We start from the raw sequence: 16,766 nt of genomic DNA, 5'->3' as shown, positions 1-16,766 counted from the left end.
TGCCTATCACGTCCCGATACACGCAGACCACCAACAATTCCTTAGAGTAGCAGTTTCAATTAATGGCACAATAGAGCACTTCCAATACCGAGCACTTCCCTTTGGTGTTGCGATTGCACCCTGTGTATTCACTAAAATAATGGTAGAAGTCATGGCGCACCTTCACGAACAGGACATCTTAATAATGCCCTATTTAGATGACTTATTAATCGTGGGACATTCAGAATCACACTGCTCTGACCAGTTAGGAAAGGTGACTTCAATGTTGCAGGAATTGGGTTGGATCATTAATTTAAAAAAAATCCCTCTGGGCTCAATATCATACCAGAACACTACAGTGGGACGTTTTACGTAACACCCGTCACTTGACGGTATTTTTTCACTATCCACTGATTCTATACAATCCTTACATTGGTGGACACATATACCAAATTTACGTAGAGGTGTTCCCTGGACAAACTATGTGTCCCGAATAGTGACTACAGATGCTAGTCCCAGGGGATGGGGAGCGCACATGGAGCATAGTTGGATCCAGGGACTATGGTCTCAATCTGAACAAAATTCATCGTCCAACTTAAAAGAATTATTAGCGGTAGAACGCGCTTTAAAAAATTCTTATACCCCTACAGGGTAGACATGTCAGATTTTTTTTTTAGACAACCAGGTGACCGTAGCCTATATTAACCATCAAGGAGGTACTCGGTCAGGTTCGTTAATGGATGTTGTGGATCGTATTTTTCAGATGGCCGAAAAACATCTATTATCTCTTACGGCTCTTCACATAAAAGGAAAGCTCAATGTCATGGCTGACTATCTAAGCCGCAACAAACTCGGACCGGGAGATTGGACATTGAATCAGACCATCTTCAATCAGATTATACAATTATGGGTGTGCCCAGATATAGACCTTTTCGCAAGCAAAGAAAACAGAAAGCTACATCGATTCTGCTCCTTAAACCCCAGGGAAAACCCATATGCAGTGGACGCTCTCTTAATTTCATGGCACTTCCCCCTCTAAACTTAATTCCGATAGTTCTGAGGAAGATACGGGATGACAGGGCCGGGGTAATCATGGTAGCCCCGTTCTGGCCCAGAAGGTCATGGTTTCCATGGCTCAGGAAGATGTCCATTTCCCAGCCTTGGATTCTTCCAGAGATACCAGATCTCCTCTCCCAGGGCCCAATTCTCCATCCACGAGTCGCCAATTTACATCTAGCGGCGTAGAATTTGAGAGGTCATTACTAAGAGCGAAGGGTTTTTCTCGAGAGCTAGTAAATACTTTATTAAAGAGTAGAAAGATATCAACGACAAACATTTGTCAGAATTTGGAAGAAATTTTTAGAGGTCTCAGGGGCACATATTGGCCAAAAATTCTGTATTAATAAAATTTTGGAATTTTTACAGAGGGTTTTAGAGATGGGTTTAGCCACAAACACTCTGAGTTCAAGTGTCGGCTCTGGGGGCACTGTACAATAGTAAGTTAGCCAGCAATCACTGGATATCTAGGTTCTTCAAGGCTGCAACTAGGTCCAGGCCAGTTATTAAGCAGAAATTGGTTCCATGGGACTTAAACTTTGTACTGGCAGCTCTGATGGAAGCGACATTTGAACCTATTGACACTGTCTCGATTAAGATCCTATCTTTTAAAATGGCCCTTTTAGTCGCGCTCACATCCGCGAGAAGGGTTAGCGATCTACAAGCCCTATCTAGACAGCCTCCATATATGCAGTTTAGAGAAGATAGTTATCTTGAAACCTGATCCTCTTTACCTTCCGAAAGTAGCTTTAAAATTTCACAGATTACAGGAAGTGGTTCTACCTTCGTTCTGTTCTAACCCCACTAATGATAAAGGGCGAAAATTCCATTCGCTAGATATAAAAAGATGTAGTCTTAAATATATCTCGGTTACTAACACTTGGAAGAAAGAGAATTCCCTATTTGTATCCTTCCAGGGAGTTAGAAAGGGACTTAGAGTGTCCAAAAACACATTAGCTAGATGGATCAGGGAGGCAATTTCTTTGGCTTATTCAGCAGGTGGTGTGCAGATCCCGGAAGGTATAAAAGCTCACTCCACTCGAGCCATGGCTACTTCCTGGGCAGAGAGATCAGAGGTGTCGACTGAAGACATTTGTAAGGCGGCCACATGGTCTTCTCCATCTACTTTTCTTAATTTCTTAAGCACTATAGACTAGATTTGGGTAGCTCCTCCGATCTCACATTTGGGAGAAGGGTGCTTGAAGCAGTTGTCCCTCCCTAGTCTCTTTACTTCTCTGAAAGTCTCTCGTGGTGCTGTCATGGCGACTGAATAAATACGTAAGTTACTTACCGGTAGCGGTGTTTTTTAGGAGCCCATGACAGCACCCTTATATTCCCTACCCTCTTCTTGTGTGGGTCAACACCTTCTTTCCATTAAGTCCTAAGTTTATTCACTGGGTGAATTGTACCATGTTTTAAAATTGTTTATATGCTACTAACCTAGGAGGTCCTCTCATGCTCTGTAAACCAACTGACGAGGGAGAGAGGTGCCGCCCTTCTATGTCTGTAGGTTCCCTGTCTCTCGTGGTGCTGTCATGGGCTCCTGAAAAACATCACTACCGGTAAGTAGCTTACATATTTCTGTAGTATAAAACATCGGACCACATATACCAATGTATCATTTTATTCTGCTTCCTATGACCTGAATGCCTATATTGATGGTTTAGGAGGATTGACCTTACAGACAGATTTTCTCTGACCTGCTTGTCAAATGGGTATTTTGGCTTCAGAAAAAAACAATGCATTACTCACCCTCCCTGGGTCTAGTGCTAAATTGAATCTCCATCATTGTTCCCTATGTCCATTATTATCTGCAATGCTGGCATGTAGACAGCACTTCAGCCAAGCGCTCACACAACTCAGAGCTGCTGAGTTCACTGATTGGCTGCAGTGCTGTCTACATGATGTCAGGATTGCAGATATATATATATACACACACACACACACACACACACACACACACACACACACACACACACACACACACACACACACACACACACACACACACACACACACACACACACACCTATATCACACACACACATCTATATCACACACACACATCTATATCACACACTGCTAAAAAAAAAAAATAGAGAACGCTTAAACACGATGTAACTCATGCACACTTCCGTGAAATCAACCTGTCTAGTTATGAAACAACACAGATTGTGAATCAATTTCTAATGCTGTTGTTTAAATGGAACAAACAGGTAGAAATGATAGACAATTGGCAAGACAACCCCTATAAAGGAGTGGTTCTGCAGGGGGTGACCACAGACCATTTCTCTATTCTCTTCCTTTTTGGCTGTTTTGGTCACGTTTACATTGACATTTTTCACCACTAGAGGTACTGTACAGTATTATGAGGCGGTATCTACAACCCACAGAAGTTGCTCAGGTAGCTTATCCAGGATGGCACATCAATGCAAGCTGTGTCCAGAAGGATAGCTGTGTCTGTTTATGGAGCAGATACCATGAGACAGGCCAGTACACCAGGAGATTTGGGAGGGCAATAACCCAGGCCCCCTACCTCCTCCTTTGTGCAAGGAGGAACAGGAGGATCAGTGCCGGAGCCCTGCTAAATGACCTCCAGCAGGCCGCTAGTATCCATGTGTCTGCTCATACTGTCAGAAACAGACTCCATGAGGGTGGTATGAGGGCCTGGCATGCACAAGTGGGTGTTGTGCTTGCAACCCAACACTGTACAGGGCGATTGGCATTTGCCAAAGAACACCAAGATTGGCAGATTCAACATTGGCGCCCTGTGATCTTCACGAGTGAGAGCAGGTTCACACTGATCACATGTGACAGTCTGGCACTGCCCGTGGAGAATCTTCTGCTGCCTGCAAGACACTCCAGCATGACCTGTTTGGCAGTGGGTCAGTAATGGTGTGGGGTGACATTTCTTTGGAGGGCCGCACAGCCCTCCATGTGCTAGCCAGACGTAACCTGACTGCCATGAGGTAGCGGGATGAGATTCTCAGACCCATTGTGAGACCAGATGCAGTATGCCCTGGGTTCTTTCTGATGCGGGACAATGCTAGGCCTCATGTGGCTGAAGTGTCAGCAGTACCTTCAAGATTAATGCATTGATGCTATGGACTGGCTTGCACGTTCCCCAGTCCTGAATCCAATCGATCTTGTCTTTATTCATGTTGCACCACACTGTCCAGGAGTTGACTGATACTTCAATCCAGGTCTGGGAGAAGATCCCTCCGTAGAACATCCACTGAGCTCTTCAGGAGCATGCCCAGGCATTGTAGGGAGGTCATACAGGCACGTGGAGGTCACACACTACTGAGCATCATTTTCCCTTCCCCCATGACGGCACACCTGAGAGAGGGGATCCGCCCAGTCAGGACAGGAAACCCTACTGAAAATAAAAGGGCGGTACCTCTCCCTCGCTTCAGTTGGGTTTCCTGTCCTGACAGGGACCCTTGTACTGAACACGGCGGTTCAACTTACCCAGGTCCCGTCCCGGCGTGGAAGAACAGGCAGCGCCTGTGCGTCGGAGGTTCGGGTCCTGGAGGCGCCGTCCGCAGGTCCCCCCGGGTCACTGCGTCCGTGCGGGCGTTGCGCAGCATGGTTGGAGGACCGGGTTCCTTCCATGGCTGCCACGCCGCCCTCCCCTCTCTGCCGGCGTCCAGGCGCGGCGGCCGCTTCCGGGTCGCTCTTCTGACGTCACACGCCAGGCACGCTGGGAATGGGCGTGCCCGTGTGGCGTCGGAGGCAGGCGCCGGATCCAAGATGGCGGCGCCCATGAAGAAAACGCCGGCCGGTGAATGAAGACTCCGGCGGCATGGCAGAGAGGGGGAGGGGCCATTACTGGGCACCGGAGAGGCGGGGAGTGCAGTGGTCCCCCCATAAAAGGGTGGTAGACCACAGAAGACGCGCTCATGTCCAAAAACTTCACCATGGAAGTAGGACAACAAGAGCAGCTGCAGCAGCCGCTTTCACAACAGCAACAGCAGCAGGAGCTCTCACCAGATGCCTTGCCGAGCCACCAGCATACCAGGAGCAGCCGCTCAAGTGGTAGAAACAGTGGTCGTTCCGTCCGGCAAGATTCGTCGGCGTCCAGGAGGGACGCTTCACGTGCATCTGTCCAGCCTCCAAAATCGGTACCCTTGATTGTCGGCGGTGGTGAGTGATCTACGTGAATGTATCCCTTATGGTAACAGGGTCCATTTTTCTGTTTTGATCACTAGGGGTCCAGGAAAGCTACCGGTAAAACAAAGAACCGAGAGTGTGCCCTTTGTAAAAACCCGCTTGCAGTGCAGTATCAGAAGGATCTCTGTGCTGACTGCATTAATAAGACTATTCAAGAAGAAACCCCTAATTTCGCCACTAGCCTTAAAGCCATAATACAGGCTGAAATTAAAGACTCCTTGAAATTGGCCCTTAGCGAGCCAAGAGGGAGAAGCCGTAAGGCATCTACAGAGTCGGATACCTCTCAGAGACAGGGGAGTCATAAAACATCCCGATCTCCCTCTACTTCTCCAGCCTCGGTCCACTCTTCAGATTCCTCCTCGGACAGTGATTCAGGGGGTCGTCCATGCTTTCCCACTGAGGACGTGGACAAATTAGTCAAAGCAGTTAGGTCTGCAATGGGCCTTAAAGAAGAGAAGACACCTAGGTCACTAGAGGAAAGGGTTCTTCAGGAGGTTCCTGCTCGGGAGGAGAGAGAGGGATTTTACTCCCCCCTCTTCTTGATCCAAAAACCGGATGGTTCTTGGAGAACTATTATAAATTTGAGAAAACTCAACCAATCCATAGAGAACTACTCTTTCAAGATGGAGTCTATAAATACGACCATAAAACTCCTTTTCCAACACTGCTTCATGGCAGTAATCGACTTGAAAGACGCGTATTATCATATACCAATACATCCGGAATATCAGAAATATTTGAGAGTAGCTCTCTATGTCCAGAACCAGATAAAACATTATCAATACACAGCCCTTCCGTTTGGTCTGTCTACAGCTCCCAGGGTTTTCACCAAGGTGATGGTGGAGGTTATGTCATACCTCCGGTCCCGGGATGTAGTCATTGTCCCATATCTGGACGATTTCCTGGTAATAGGAAGATCAGAGTCCCACTGCACTCATCAAGTATCAGTGGTAACATCAACTCTAAGGGAGCTGGGTTGGATAATAAATATCCCCAAGTCCAGACTGCTGCCAGTAAAATTACAATCTTTCCTGGGGTTAATACTGGACTCCGAACGTCAGCTCTGCCTTCTTCCAGAAAACAAGGTAGACAAAATAATAAATCTGACCAGTACAGCAATACGCCAGCCGACAATGACTCTGAGAAAGGCAATGTCCCTTCTAGGCTCGTTAACATCGTGTATTCCGGCAGTAGAATGGGCACAATTCCACCTAAGACAACTACAGTGGGAAGTTCTCTCAGCTCAAAGACTACTAAAAGGGCATTTAGAAGGAAATCTATGTCTCTCCCTGGGCGTAAGGGATTCCCTAGTTTGGTGGACTGTGAGAAACCACCTGACAATGGGGGTCCGGTGGCAAAATCCGGTCATAGACATTATCACGACCGACGCAAGTGGTACAGGTTGGGGGGCTCACCTGAGGTCTCACTCTGTACAAGGGACCTGGTCCATACGAGAAAAGAACTATGGATCAAACGAAAAAGAGCTGTGGGCAGTGGAGAAATCCCTAAGACATTTTCTTCCTTTACTCCGGGGTCGCCATACTCGAATCCTGACGGACAATCGAGCAGTGGTGGCGTATGTCAATCATCAGGGGGGAACGAGGTCCAAAGGCCTCATGCAGGCATCAAACATACTCTTTCAACTAGCAGAACAACACCTGTCATCTCTGTCGGCATTGCACATCAAAGGCACAGAAAACACTCAAGCGGACTTCCTGAGTCGCAGAGGCTTAAAGCAGGGGGAATGGTCATTAAACCCCCAGATATTTCAACAAATAGTCCAAGCCTGGGGCACACCAGAGATAGACTTGTTCGCCAACTCCCACAACAGAAAAGTCAGGAGGTTCTGCTCCTTGAATCCGAGAGAACATCCCTTCGCAGTAGATGCCCTACTGATACCTTGGAAGTTTTCTCTGGCCTACGCATTCCCCCCGATAGTGATGATTCCAGCTGTGATCCGGAAGATCAGAGAGGATCAGGCGAATATCATCTTCATAGCTCCTTTTTGGCCAAGGAGACCTTGGTTCTCCCTTCTAAGGCAGATGTCGGTAACAGACCCATGGATCCTGCCAGAGGTTCCGGACCTGCTAACCCAGGGCCCAGTGACCCACTCTCAGGTGAAGGGCTTCCATCTCGCAGCCTGGAATTTGAGAGGGCGTTACTAAGTCGCCAAGGATTCTCTCCAGGGTTAATCTCCACCCTGTTGAAAAGCAGAAAACCCATAACCTCCAGGATCTATGGTAGGACATGGAAAAAATTCCTCGACTTCCTGGGTGAACCATTGGGGGAGGTGGCTCCTATAGGTCCTATCTTAGAGTTTCTGCAAGCAGGGTTACATCTTGGGTTGGCAACCAGCACCCTTAAAGTTCAGGTTTCTGCCCTGGGGGCCCTATATAATTGTAATCTTGCCTCAAATAGATGGGTCTCACGATTCATAAAATCTTGCAGTAGATCTCGGCCGGTCATTATCCCAAAAATCCCTCCTTGGGATCTAAATTTGGTCTTAGAAGCCCTGACTAAACAGCCCTTTGAGCCTTTGCAGGAGTTATCACCTAAGTTACTTACCCTTAAAACAGTTTTACTAGTAGCCTTAACATCGGCACGTAGGGTAAGTGATTTACAGGCCCTGTCAATATGCCCTCCTTATACTCAGGTTTTTGATGACAGAATTGTTCTAAGACCAGACCCGGCTTATCTCCCCAAGGTGGTTCAAAAGTTCCATAGAAGTCAAGAGATTACTTTACCATCATTCTGTAGTAATCCTAAAAATCCAGGGGAACAAAAGTTCCACATGTTAGATGTGAGAAGATCTATGTTACATTACATGTCTATGACTAGTCAGTGGAGGAAAGACCAAACCCTATTCGTAGCCTTTCAGGGTAGCAAAAGAGGGTGCGGGGTAGCTAAAAGTACTATTGCTAGATGGATCAGGGAGGCCATTAGTTTATCCTACTCTGCAAGTGGCACTCCGGTTCCTGACGGCATCAAGGCTCACTCCACCAGAGCTGTGGCTACCTCCTGGGCAGAGAAAGCTGAGGTATCAATTGACCAAATTTGCAAGGCCGCTACCTGGTCCTCACCCTCAACTTTTTTCAAACACTACCGGCTAGACCTTTCCTCCTCTGCTGACCTAACCTTTGGTAGAAGGGTGCTCCAAGCAGTGGTCCCTCCCTAAAGGTTTCATTCTACAAAATTCTCTCAGGTGTGCCGTCATGGGGGAAGGGAAAACACCAAGGTTACTTACGGGTAGCCGGTTTTTCCGGAGCCCATGACGGCACCCGTATATTCCCCCCCTTTTATCACCCTTCGGTGTGCACTATTGTTTTGGGTGTGTTTAGTTAATATAATGTGGTGATGGATTTGCCATGTGTACTAACCAGGGGGGCCTCTCATGCTCTGAAAACCAACTGAAGCGAGGGAGAGGTACCGCCCTTTTATTTTCAGTAGGGTTTCCTGTCCTGACTGGGCGGATCCCCTCTCTCAGGTGTGCCGTCATGGGCTCCGGAAAAACCGGCTACCCGTAAGTAACCTTGGTGTTTTCTTGTCTTGAGGCATTTCCACTGAAGTTGGATCAGCCTGTGATTTGATTTTCCACTTTGATTTTGAGTATCTTTTTCAAATCAAGACCTCCATGGGATAAACATTTTAATTTACATTGATCCTTATTTTTGTTTTATTGTTCTCATCACATAGTGGATTGCAATATCTAGGATGTGGTATTTTAGTCTTCACTTTAGTTTTTTGAGGGGTGTGTGTACTGCACCTCACAAACTGTACTAAGTACTGTGCTATACATACACACTTATGCGTGGGGACAGTTTTCTAGAACTGGAAAACTCCTTTAAAATGTCTACAGATAAATATATTCTCACAGAAGACGGACGCGGTATAGAGTTTGTCAGGATACTTCAGACTGAACCTCCACAGTGCTTTTCAGTAGCCGCAATGTGGATGTGATTTTTCAAAACATCCTGCTATATTTAGACATGTTGACTGCCACCATTAAACACCCACCGAATGGTTACGGTACTTACAAGCCGATCAGTAGTCGCTTTGTTTAGACCGGTGGACTATGCTTCCATGCACACGGAAGGATTGTAAATATGGTCCTTACTCGGCGTCTGTTAGAGGGGAACCAGCAATGTCCCTAGCAGAGCTGATCTGGGTGTACTAGATTGCAGCAGCTCTGGTATGCCTGCAGACATCCCACCATCATGTGAACACCTACAGAAACACGGCTTCTGTACACTACACAGCATTCATTGAGCTCTGTGTAGCTAGCGATATAGAAGACAAAAGCGGTAATAAGCCACTTCCATTTTCTTTCCAGGGTCCCTGGCTATGTCTGACCACCGGGCACTGGACCTGCTCCTCCCAGACAGCAGGAGCTTTACATTTACAGTGGCCTAGGGCCAAGCTCCATATATCCCATGTTTATTGTGGTGTGAAAGCCCCATTGCTGTTCATAATGCAAGTCTTGAAAACCTCACAGGAAAAGAAAGTGATATGCAGATTCCCCATGGGACAAGGGCGGGAAAAAACGCTTCCAAACCACATTAGATCTGAATGCCTCAACGAGACACCACATGTATTCCTAACATGGATATGTCTTAAGCCTTGTTTAATTTGTCAGCCTTGGGGAAGGCCATGGGAATTGTGCCAGTTTTTCAGGCAAAGCAAGAATTTACAAGCCACAAAACCCAATTGTTGGCCCAACCGTTGATGTTCTCTCACTGTCTATACTCTTGTAATCCTTCTATATTATTTCAAAACACTCTTTTTCGGTGATTACTTTGTATCTCCGTTCATACTGCACCCACACACAAATGATACACCAATTGAAAGGTAAAGTTGCCCCCTTTAGCAAGAAAATAGCCAAACAAACCACACATCCACGATGTTATCACAAAATACAGTTTAAACATTAATTTTCATAAACCTGCAGTAAGGAAAAACAACCTGAAAGTGGCACCACACTACCCCAAAGCACAAAAATACAAAGCTGAAACAGATCCTAACATTTGCCTTGAGGGCTTTCCATCTTGCTGAACTCCTTGCCCACCTATTTCAGGCAGGTACCTATAAAATATTTGCTACATATGTGGAAGTAGAATAAAAGTAAAACTTTACTTGTTTAAGACTTCAGCTTTCAAACTGAAGATATAAATGAATGCAGCCTAAAAGGGACCGAACAGGAGGAGAGGAGACTGTCCTTAGGGATATACTTACCTTCTGATGGCCCCAGGAGTCCTCCCGCCTCTCAGCGGTGCACGCGGTGGCTTCCGTTCCCAGGGATGAATGGCGCGAATCACCTGAGATGACGTCGTGGTCATGCGACCGTGATGTCACAAAGGTCCTTTGCGCAAAGCATCCCTGGGAACGGAATGTACTGGGAGCGCTGCTGAGATCAGGGGCCGTCTGAAGGTGAGACTAACAATATTTTCTATTTTTTTTTTTTTTTTTTATTATTATTTTTAACATTTTATCTTTTACTATTGATGCTGCATAGGCAGCATCAATAATAAAAAGTTGGTCACACTTGTCAAGCACTATGCTTGTGTGACCAACCTGTCAATCACTTTTCCAAGTGATGCTTCAGACTGCTTGGAAAAGCGCAAGCATTCTGCAAGCTAAAAACACTTGCAAAAAACTTGTTTTGCGGAAAAACGTATCCGAATTCCGCATGCGTTTTACCCGCGGCAGCAAGTTGCGGAAATGCGGACATTTCTGCAGAGTGTGCACATAGCCTAAGGTTGTAGCTTATTGGTGACCTGGAGTCACCTCTGGTTCCAAGTAAAAAAAACTGCAGCGTTGACATAACTCACACTGCACATTGTTTCCCAATGGGAGAGATTGGTGGAAACAACCTTGCAAATTTTTTTTTTTTTTAACCCCTTAATCCCGTATGACGTACTATCCCGTCAAGGTGACCTGGGACTTAATTCCCGGTGACGGGATAGTACGTCATACGCGATCGGCCGCGCTCACGGGGGGAGCGCGGCCGATCGCGGCCGGGTGTCAGCTGCATATCGCAGCTGACATCCGGCACTATGTGCCAGGAGCGGTCACGGACCGCCCCCGGCACATTAACCCCCGGCACACCGCGATCAAACATGATCGCGATGTGCCGGCGGTGCAGGGAAGCATCGCGCAGGGAGGGGGCTCCCTGCGGGCTTCCCTGAGCCCCCCGCAGCAACGCGATGTGATCGCGTTGCTGCGAGGGTCTTACCTCCCTCCCTGCCTGCTCCAGACCCGGATCCAAGATGGCCGCGGATCCGGGTCCTGCAGGGAGGGAGGTGGCTTCACAGACGCCTGCTCAGAGCAGGCACTGTGAAGCAGCCTGCACTTCTCTCAGATCGGTGATCTGTCAGAGTGCTATGCAAACTGACAGATCACCGATCTGTATTGTCCCCCCCTGGGGCAAAGTAAAAAAGTTAAAAAAAAAATTTCCAAATGTGTAAAAAAAAATATTCCAAAATAATGAAAAAAATAAAATAAATATTATTCCCATAAATACATTTCTTTATCTAAATATATAAAAAAAAACAATAAAAGTACACATATTTAGTATCGCCGCGTCCGTAACGACCCGACCTATAAAACTGGCCCACTAGTTAACCCCTTCAGTAAACACCGTAAGAAAAAAAAAAAAAAGAGGCAAAAAACAACGGTTTATTATCATACCGCCGAACAAAAAGTGGAATAACACGCGATCAAAAAGACTGATATAAATGACCATGGTACCGCTGAAAGCGTCATCTTGTCCCGCAAATAACGAGCCGCCATACAGCATGATCAGCAAAAAAATAAAAAAGTTATAGTCCTGAGAATTAAGCGATGCAAAAATAATTATTTTTTCAATAAAATAGTTTTTATCGTATAAAAGCGCCAAAACATAAAAAAATGAGATAAATGCGGTATCGCTGTAAGCGTACTGACCCGAAGAATAAAACTGCTTTATCAATTTTACCAAACGCGGAACGGTATAAACGCCTCCCCCAAAAGAAATTCATGAATAGCTGGTTTTTGGTCATTCTGCCTCACAAAAATCGGAATAAAAAGCGATCAAAAAATGTGACGTGCCCAAAAATGTTACCAATAAAAACGTCAACTCGTCCCGCAAAAAACAAGATCTCACATGACTCTGTGGACTCAAATATGGAAAAATTATAGCTCTCAAAATATGGTAACGCAAAAAATATTTTTTGCAATAAAAAGCGTCTTTCAGTGTGTGACGGCTGCCAATCATAAAAATCCGCTAAATAACCCGCTATAAAAGTAAATCAAACCCCCCTTCATCACCCCCTTAGTTAGGGAAAAATAAAAAAAGTATTTATTTCCATTTTCCCATTAGGGCTAGGGTTAGGGCAAGGGTTGGGGCTAGGGTTAAGGCTACAGTTAGGGTTGGGGCTAAAGTTAGGGTTAGGGTTTGGATTACATTTACGGTTGGGAATAGGGTTGGGATTAGGGTTAGGGGTGTGTCAGGGTTAGAGGTGTGGTTAGGGTTACTGTTGGGATTAGGGTTAGGGGTGTGTTTGGATTAGGGTTTCAGTTATAATTGGGGGGTTTCCACTGTTTCGGCACATCAGGGGCTCTCCAAACGCAACATGGCGTCCGATCTCAATTCCAGCCAATTCTGCGTTGAAAAAGTAAAACAGTGCTCCTTCCCTTCCGAGCTCTCCCGTGTGCCCAAACAGGGGTTTACCCCAACATATGGGGTATCAGCGTACTCAGGACAAATAGGACAACAACCTTTGGGGTCCAATTTCTCCTGTTACCCCTGGGAAAATACAAAACTGGGGGCTAAAAAATAATTTTTGTGGGAAAAACAAAGATTTTTTATTTTCACGGCTCTGCGTTATAAACTGTAGTGAAACACTTGGGGGTTCAAAGTTCTTACAACACATCTAGATAAGTTCCTTGGGGGGTCTAGTTTCCAAAATGGGGTCACTTGTGTGGGGCTTCTACTGTTTAGGTACATTAGGGGCTCTGCAAACGCAATGTGACGCCTGCAGACCATTCCATCTAAGTCTGCATTCCAAATGGCGCTCCTTCCCTTCCGAGCCCTCCCATGCATCCAAACGGTGGTTCCCCCCACATATGTGGTATCAGCGCACTCAGGACAAATTGGACAACAACTTTTGGGGTCCAATTTCTCCTGTTACCCTCGGGAAAATACAAAACCGGGGGCTGAAAAATATTTTATGTGGGAAAAATTTTTAGTTTTATTTTTACGGCTCTGCATTATAAACTTCTGTGAAGCCCTTGGTGGGTCAAAGTGTTCACCACACATCTAGATAAGTTCCTTAGGGGGTCTACTTTCCAACATGGTGTCACTTGTGGGGGGTTTCTACTGTTTAGGTACATTAGGGGCTCTGCAAACGCAATGTGACGCCTGCAGACCATTCCATCTAAGTCTGCATTCCAAATGGCGCTCCTTCCTTTCCGAGCCCTCCCATGCGCCCAAACAGTGGTTCTCCCCACATATGGTGTATCATCGCACTCAGGACAACTTGGACAACAAATTTTGGGGTCCAATTTCTCCTGCTACCCTCGGGAAAATACAAAACTGGGGGCTAAAAAAATAATTTTTGTGGGAAAAAATTTTTGTTTTATTTTTACGGCTCTGCATTATTAACTTCTGTGAAGCCCTTGGTGGGTCAAAGCGCTCAAAACACATCTAGATAAGTTCCTTAGGGGGTCTACTTTCCAAAATGGTGTCACTTGTGGGGGGTTTCAATGTTTAGGCACATCAGTGGCTCTCCAAACGCAACATGGCGTCCCATCTCAATTCCTGTCAATTTTGCATTGAAAAGTCAAACGGTGCTACTTCCTTTCCGAGCTCTCCCATGCGCCCAAACAGTGGTTTACCCCCACATATGGGGTATCAGCGTACTCAGGACAAATTGTACAACAACTTTTGGGGTCCAATTTCTCCTGCTACCCTTGGAAAAATACAAAACTGGAGGCCAAAAAATAAGTTTTGTGGGAAAAAAAAGATTTTTTATTTTCACGGCTCTGCGTTGTAAACTGTAGTGAAACACTTGGGGGTTCAAAGTTCTCACAACACATCTAGATAAGTTCCTTGGGGGGTCTAGTTTCCGATATGGGGTCACTTGTGGGGGGTTTGTACTATTTGGGTACATCAGGGGCTCTGCAAATGCAACGTGACGCCTGCAGACCAATCCATTTAAGTCTGCATTCCAAATGGCGCTCCTTCCCTTCCGAGCTCTGTCATGCGCCCAAACAGTGGTTCCCCCCCACATATGGGGTATCAGCATACTCAGGACAAATTGGACAACAACTTTTGGGGTCCAATTTATCCTGATACCCTTGTAAAAATACAAAACTGGGGGCTAAAAAATCATTTTTGTGAAAAAAAAAAAAAGAATTTTTATTTTCACGGCTCTGCGTTATAAACTGTAGTGAAACACTTGGGGGTTCAAAGTTCTCACAACACATCTAGATAAGTTCCCTGGGGGGTCTAGTTTCCAATATGGGGTCACTTGTGGGGGGTTTGTACTGTTTGGGTACATCAGGGGCTCTGCAAATGCAACGTGACGCCTGCAGACCAATCCATTTAAGTCTGCATTCCAAATGGCGCTCCTTCCCTTCTGAGCTCTGTCATGCGCCCAAACAGTGGTTCCCCCCCACATATGGGGTATCAGCATACTCAGGACAAATTGGACAACAACTTTTGAGGTCCAATTTATCCTGATACCCTTGTGAAAATACAAAACTGGGGGCTAAAAATCATTTTTGTGAAAAAAAAATTTTTTTTATTTTTACGGCTCTGCATTATAAACTTCTGTGAAGCACTTGTTGGGTCAAAGTGCTCACCACACATCTAGATAAGTTCCTTAGGGGGTCTACTTTCCAAAATGGTGTCACTTGTGGGGGGTTTCAATGTTTAGGCACATCAGGGGCTCTGCAAACGCAACATGGCATCCCATCTTAATTCCAGTCAATTTTGCATTGAAAAGTAAAATAGCGCTCCTTCCCTTCCGAGCTCTTCTATGCGCCCAAACAGTGGTTTACCCCCACATATGGGGTATCGTCGTACTCAGGACAAATTGCACAACAACTTTTGTGGTCTAATTTCTTCTCTTACCCTTGGGGAAATAAAAACATAGGGGCGAAAAGATCATTTTTGTGAAAAAATATGATTTTTTTATTTTTACGGCTCTGCATTATAAACTTCTGTGAAGCACTTGTTGGGTCAAAGTGCTCACCACACATCTAGATAAGTTCCTTAGGGGGTCTACTTTCCAAAATGGTGTCACTTGTGGGGGGTTTCAATGTTTAAGCACATCAGGGGCTCTCCAAATGCAACATGGCGTCCCATCTCAATTCCAGTCAATTTTGCATTGAAAAGTCAAATGGCGCTCCTTCCCTTCCGAGCTCTGCCCTGCGCCCAAACAATGGTTTACACCCACATATGGGGTATCAGCGTACTCAGGACAAATTGCACAACAATTTTTGAGGTCCAATTTCTTCTCTTACTCTTGGGAAAATAAAAAATTGGGGGCGAAAAGATCATTTTTGTGAAAAAATATGATTTTTTATTTTTACCGCTCTGCATTATAAACTTCTGTGAAGCACTTGTTGGGTCAAAGTGCTCACCACACATCTAGATAAGTTCCTTAGGGGGTCTACTTTCCAAAATGGTGTCACTTGTGGGGGGTTTCAATGTTTAGGCACATCAGGGGCTCTCCAAATGCAACTTGGCGTCCCATCTCAATTCCAGTCAATTTTGCATTGAAAAGTCAAATGGCGCTCCTTTCCTTCCGAGCTCTGCCATGCGCCCAAACAGTGGATTACCCCCACATATGGGGTATCAGCGTACTCAGGACAAATTGTACAACAAATTGGGGGGTCTATTTTCTCCTGTTACCCTTGGTAAAATAAAACAAATTGGATCTGAAATAAATTTTGTGTGAAAAAAAGTTAAATGTTCATTTTTATTTAAACATTCCAAAAATTCCTGTGAAACACCTGAAGGGTTAATAAACTTCTTGAAATTGGTTTTGAGTACCTTGAGGGGTGCAGTTTTTAGAATGGTGTCACACTTGGGTATTTTCTATTCAAATGAGATGTGGTCCCTAAAAAAAAATGGTGTTGTAAAAATGAGAAATTGCTGGTCAACTTTTAACCCTTATAACTCCGTCACAAAAAAAAATTTTGGTTACAAAATTGTGCTGATGTAAAGTAGACATGTGGGAAATGTTACTTATTAAGTATTTTGCATGACATATGTCTGTGATTTAAGGGCATAAAAATTAAAAGTTGGAAAATTGCGAAATTTTCAAAATTTTTGCCAAATATTCATTTTTTTCACAAATAAACTCAAGTTATATCGAAGAAATTTTACCACTATCATGAAGTACAATATGTCACGAGAAAACAATGTCAGAATCGCCAAGATCCGTTGAAGCGTTCCAGAGTTATAACCTCATAAAGGGACAGTGGTCAGAATTGTAAAAATTGGCCCGGTCATTAACGTGCAAACCACCCTCGGGGCTTAAGGGGTTAAAGTAAAATAATCTGCAGATATGACT

The 16,766-nt window shown here is 45.2% G+C and overlaps 1 protein-coding gene across 3 annotated transcripts in view; it reads left to right on the top strand.

Moving 5' to 3' along the window:
- The window catches only part of SLC35E1 (solute carrier family 35 member E1), a 56,643-nt gene that overhangs the window by 20,546 nt on the left and 19,331 nt on the right, over positions 1-16,766 (top strand). The window contains exon 1 of one of the 3 annotated variants that reach the window (XM_077253047.1): positions 10,573-10,632. The exons of the other annotated variants lie outside the window; for them this stretch is intronic. The gene's annotated coding sequence lies outside the window, so the exon portion shown is untranslated. Of the gene's footprint in view, positions 1-10,572; positions 10,633-16,766 lie in introns of those variants that run through there. 3 annotated transcript variants of the gene reach the window in all.

This window comes from Ranitomeya variabilis, chromosome 1, assembly GCF_051348905.1.
Source record: "Ranitomeya variabilis isolate aRanVar5 chromosome 1, aRanVar5.hap1, whole genome shotgun sequence".
Classification (NCBI taxonomy): Eukaryota; Metazoa; Chordata; class Amphibia; order Anura; family Dendrobatidae; genus Ranitomeya; species Ranitomeya variabilis.
This window is presented reverse-complemented; position numbering and strand designations above follow the sequence as displayed.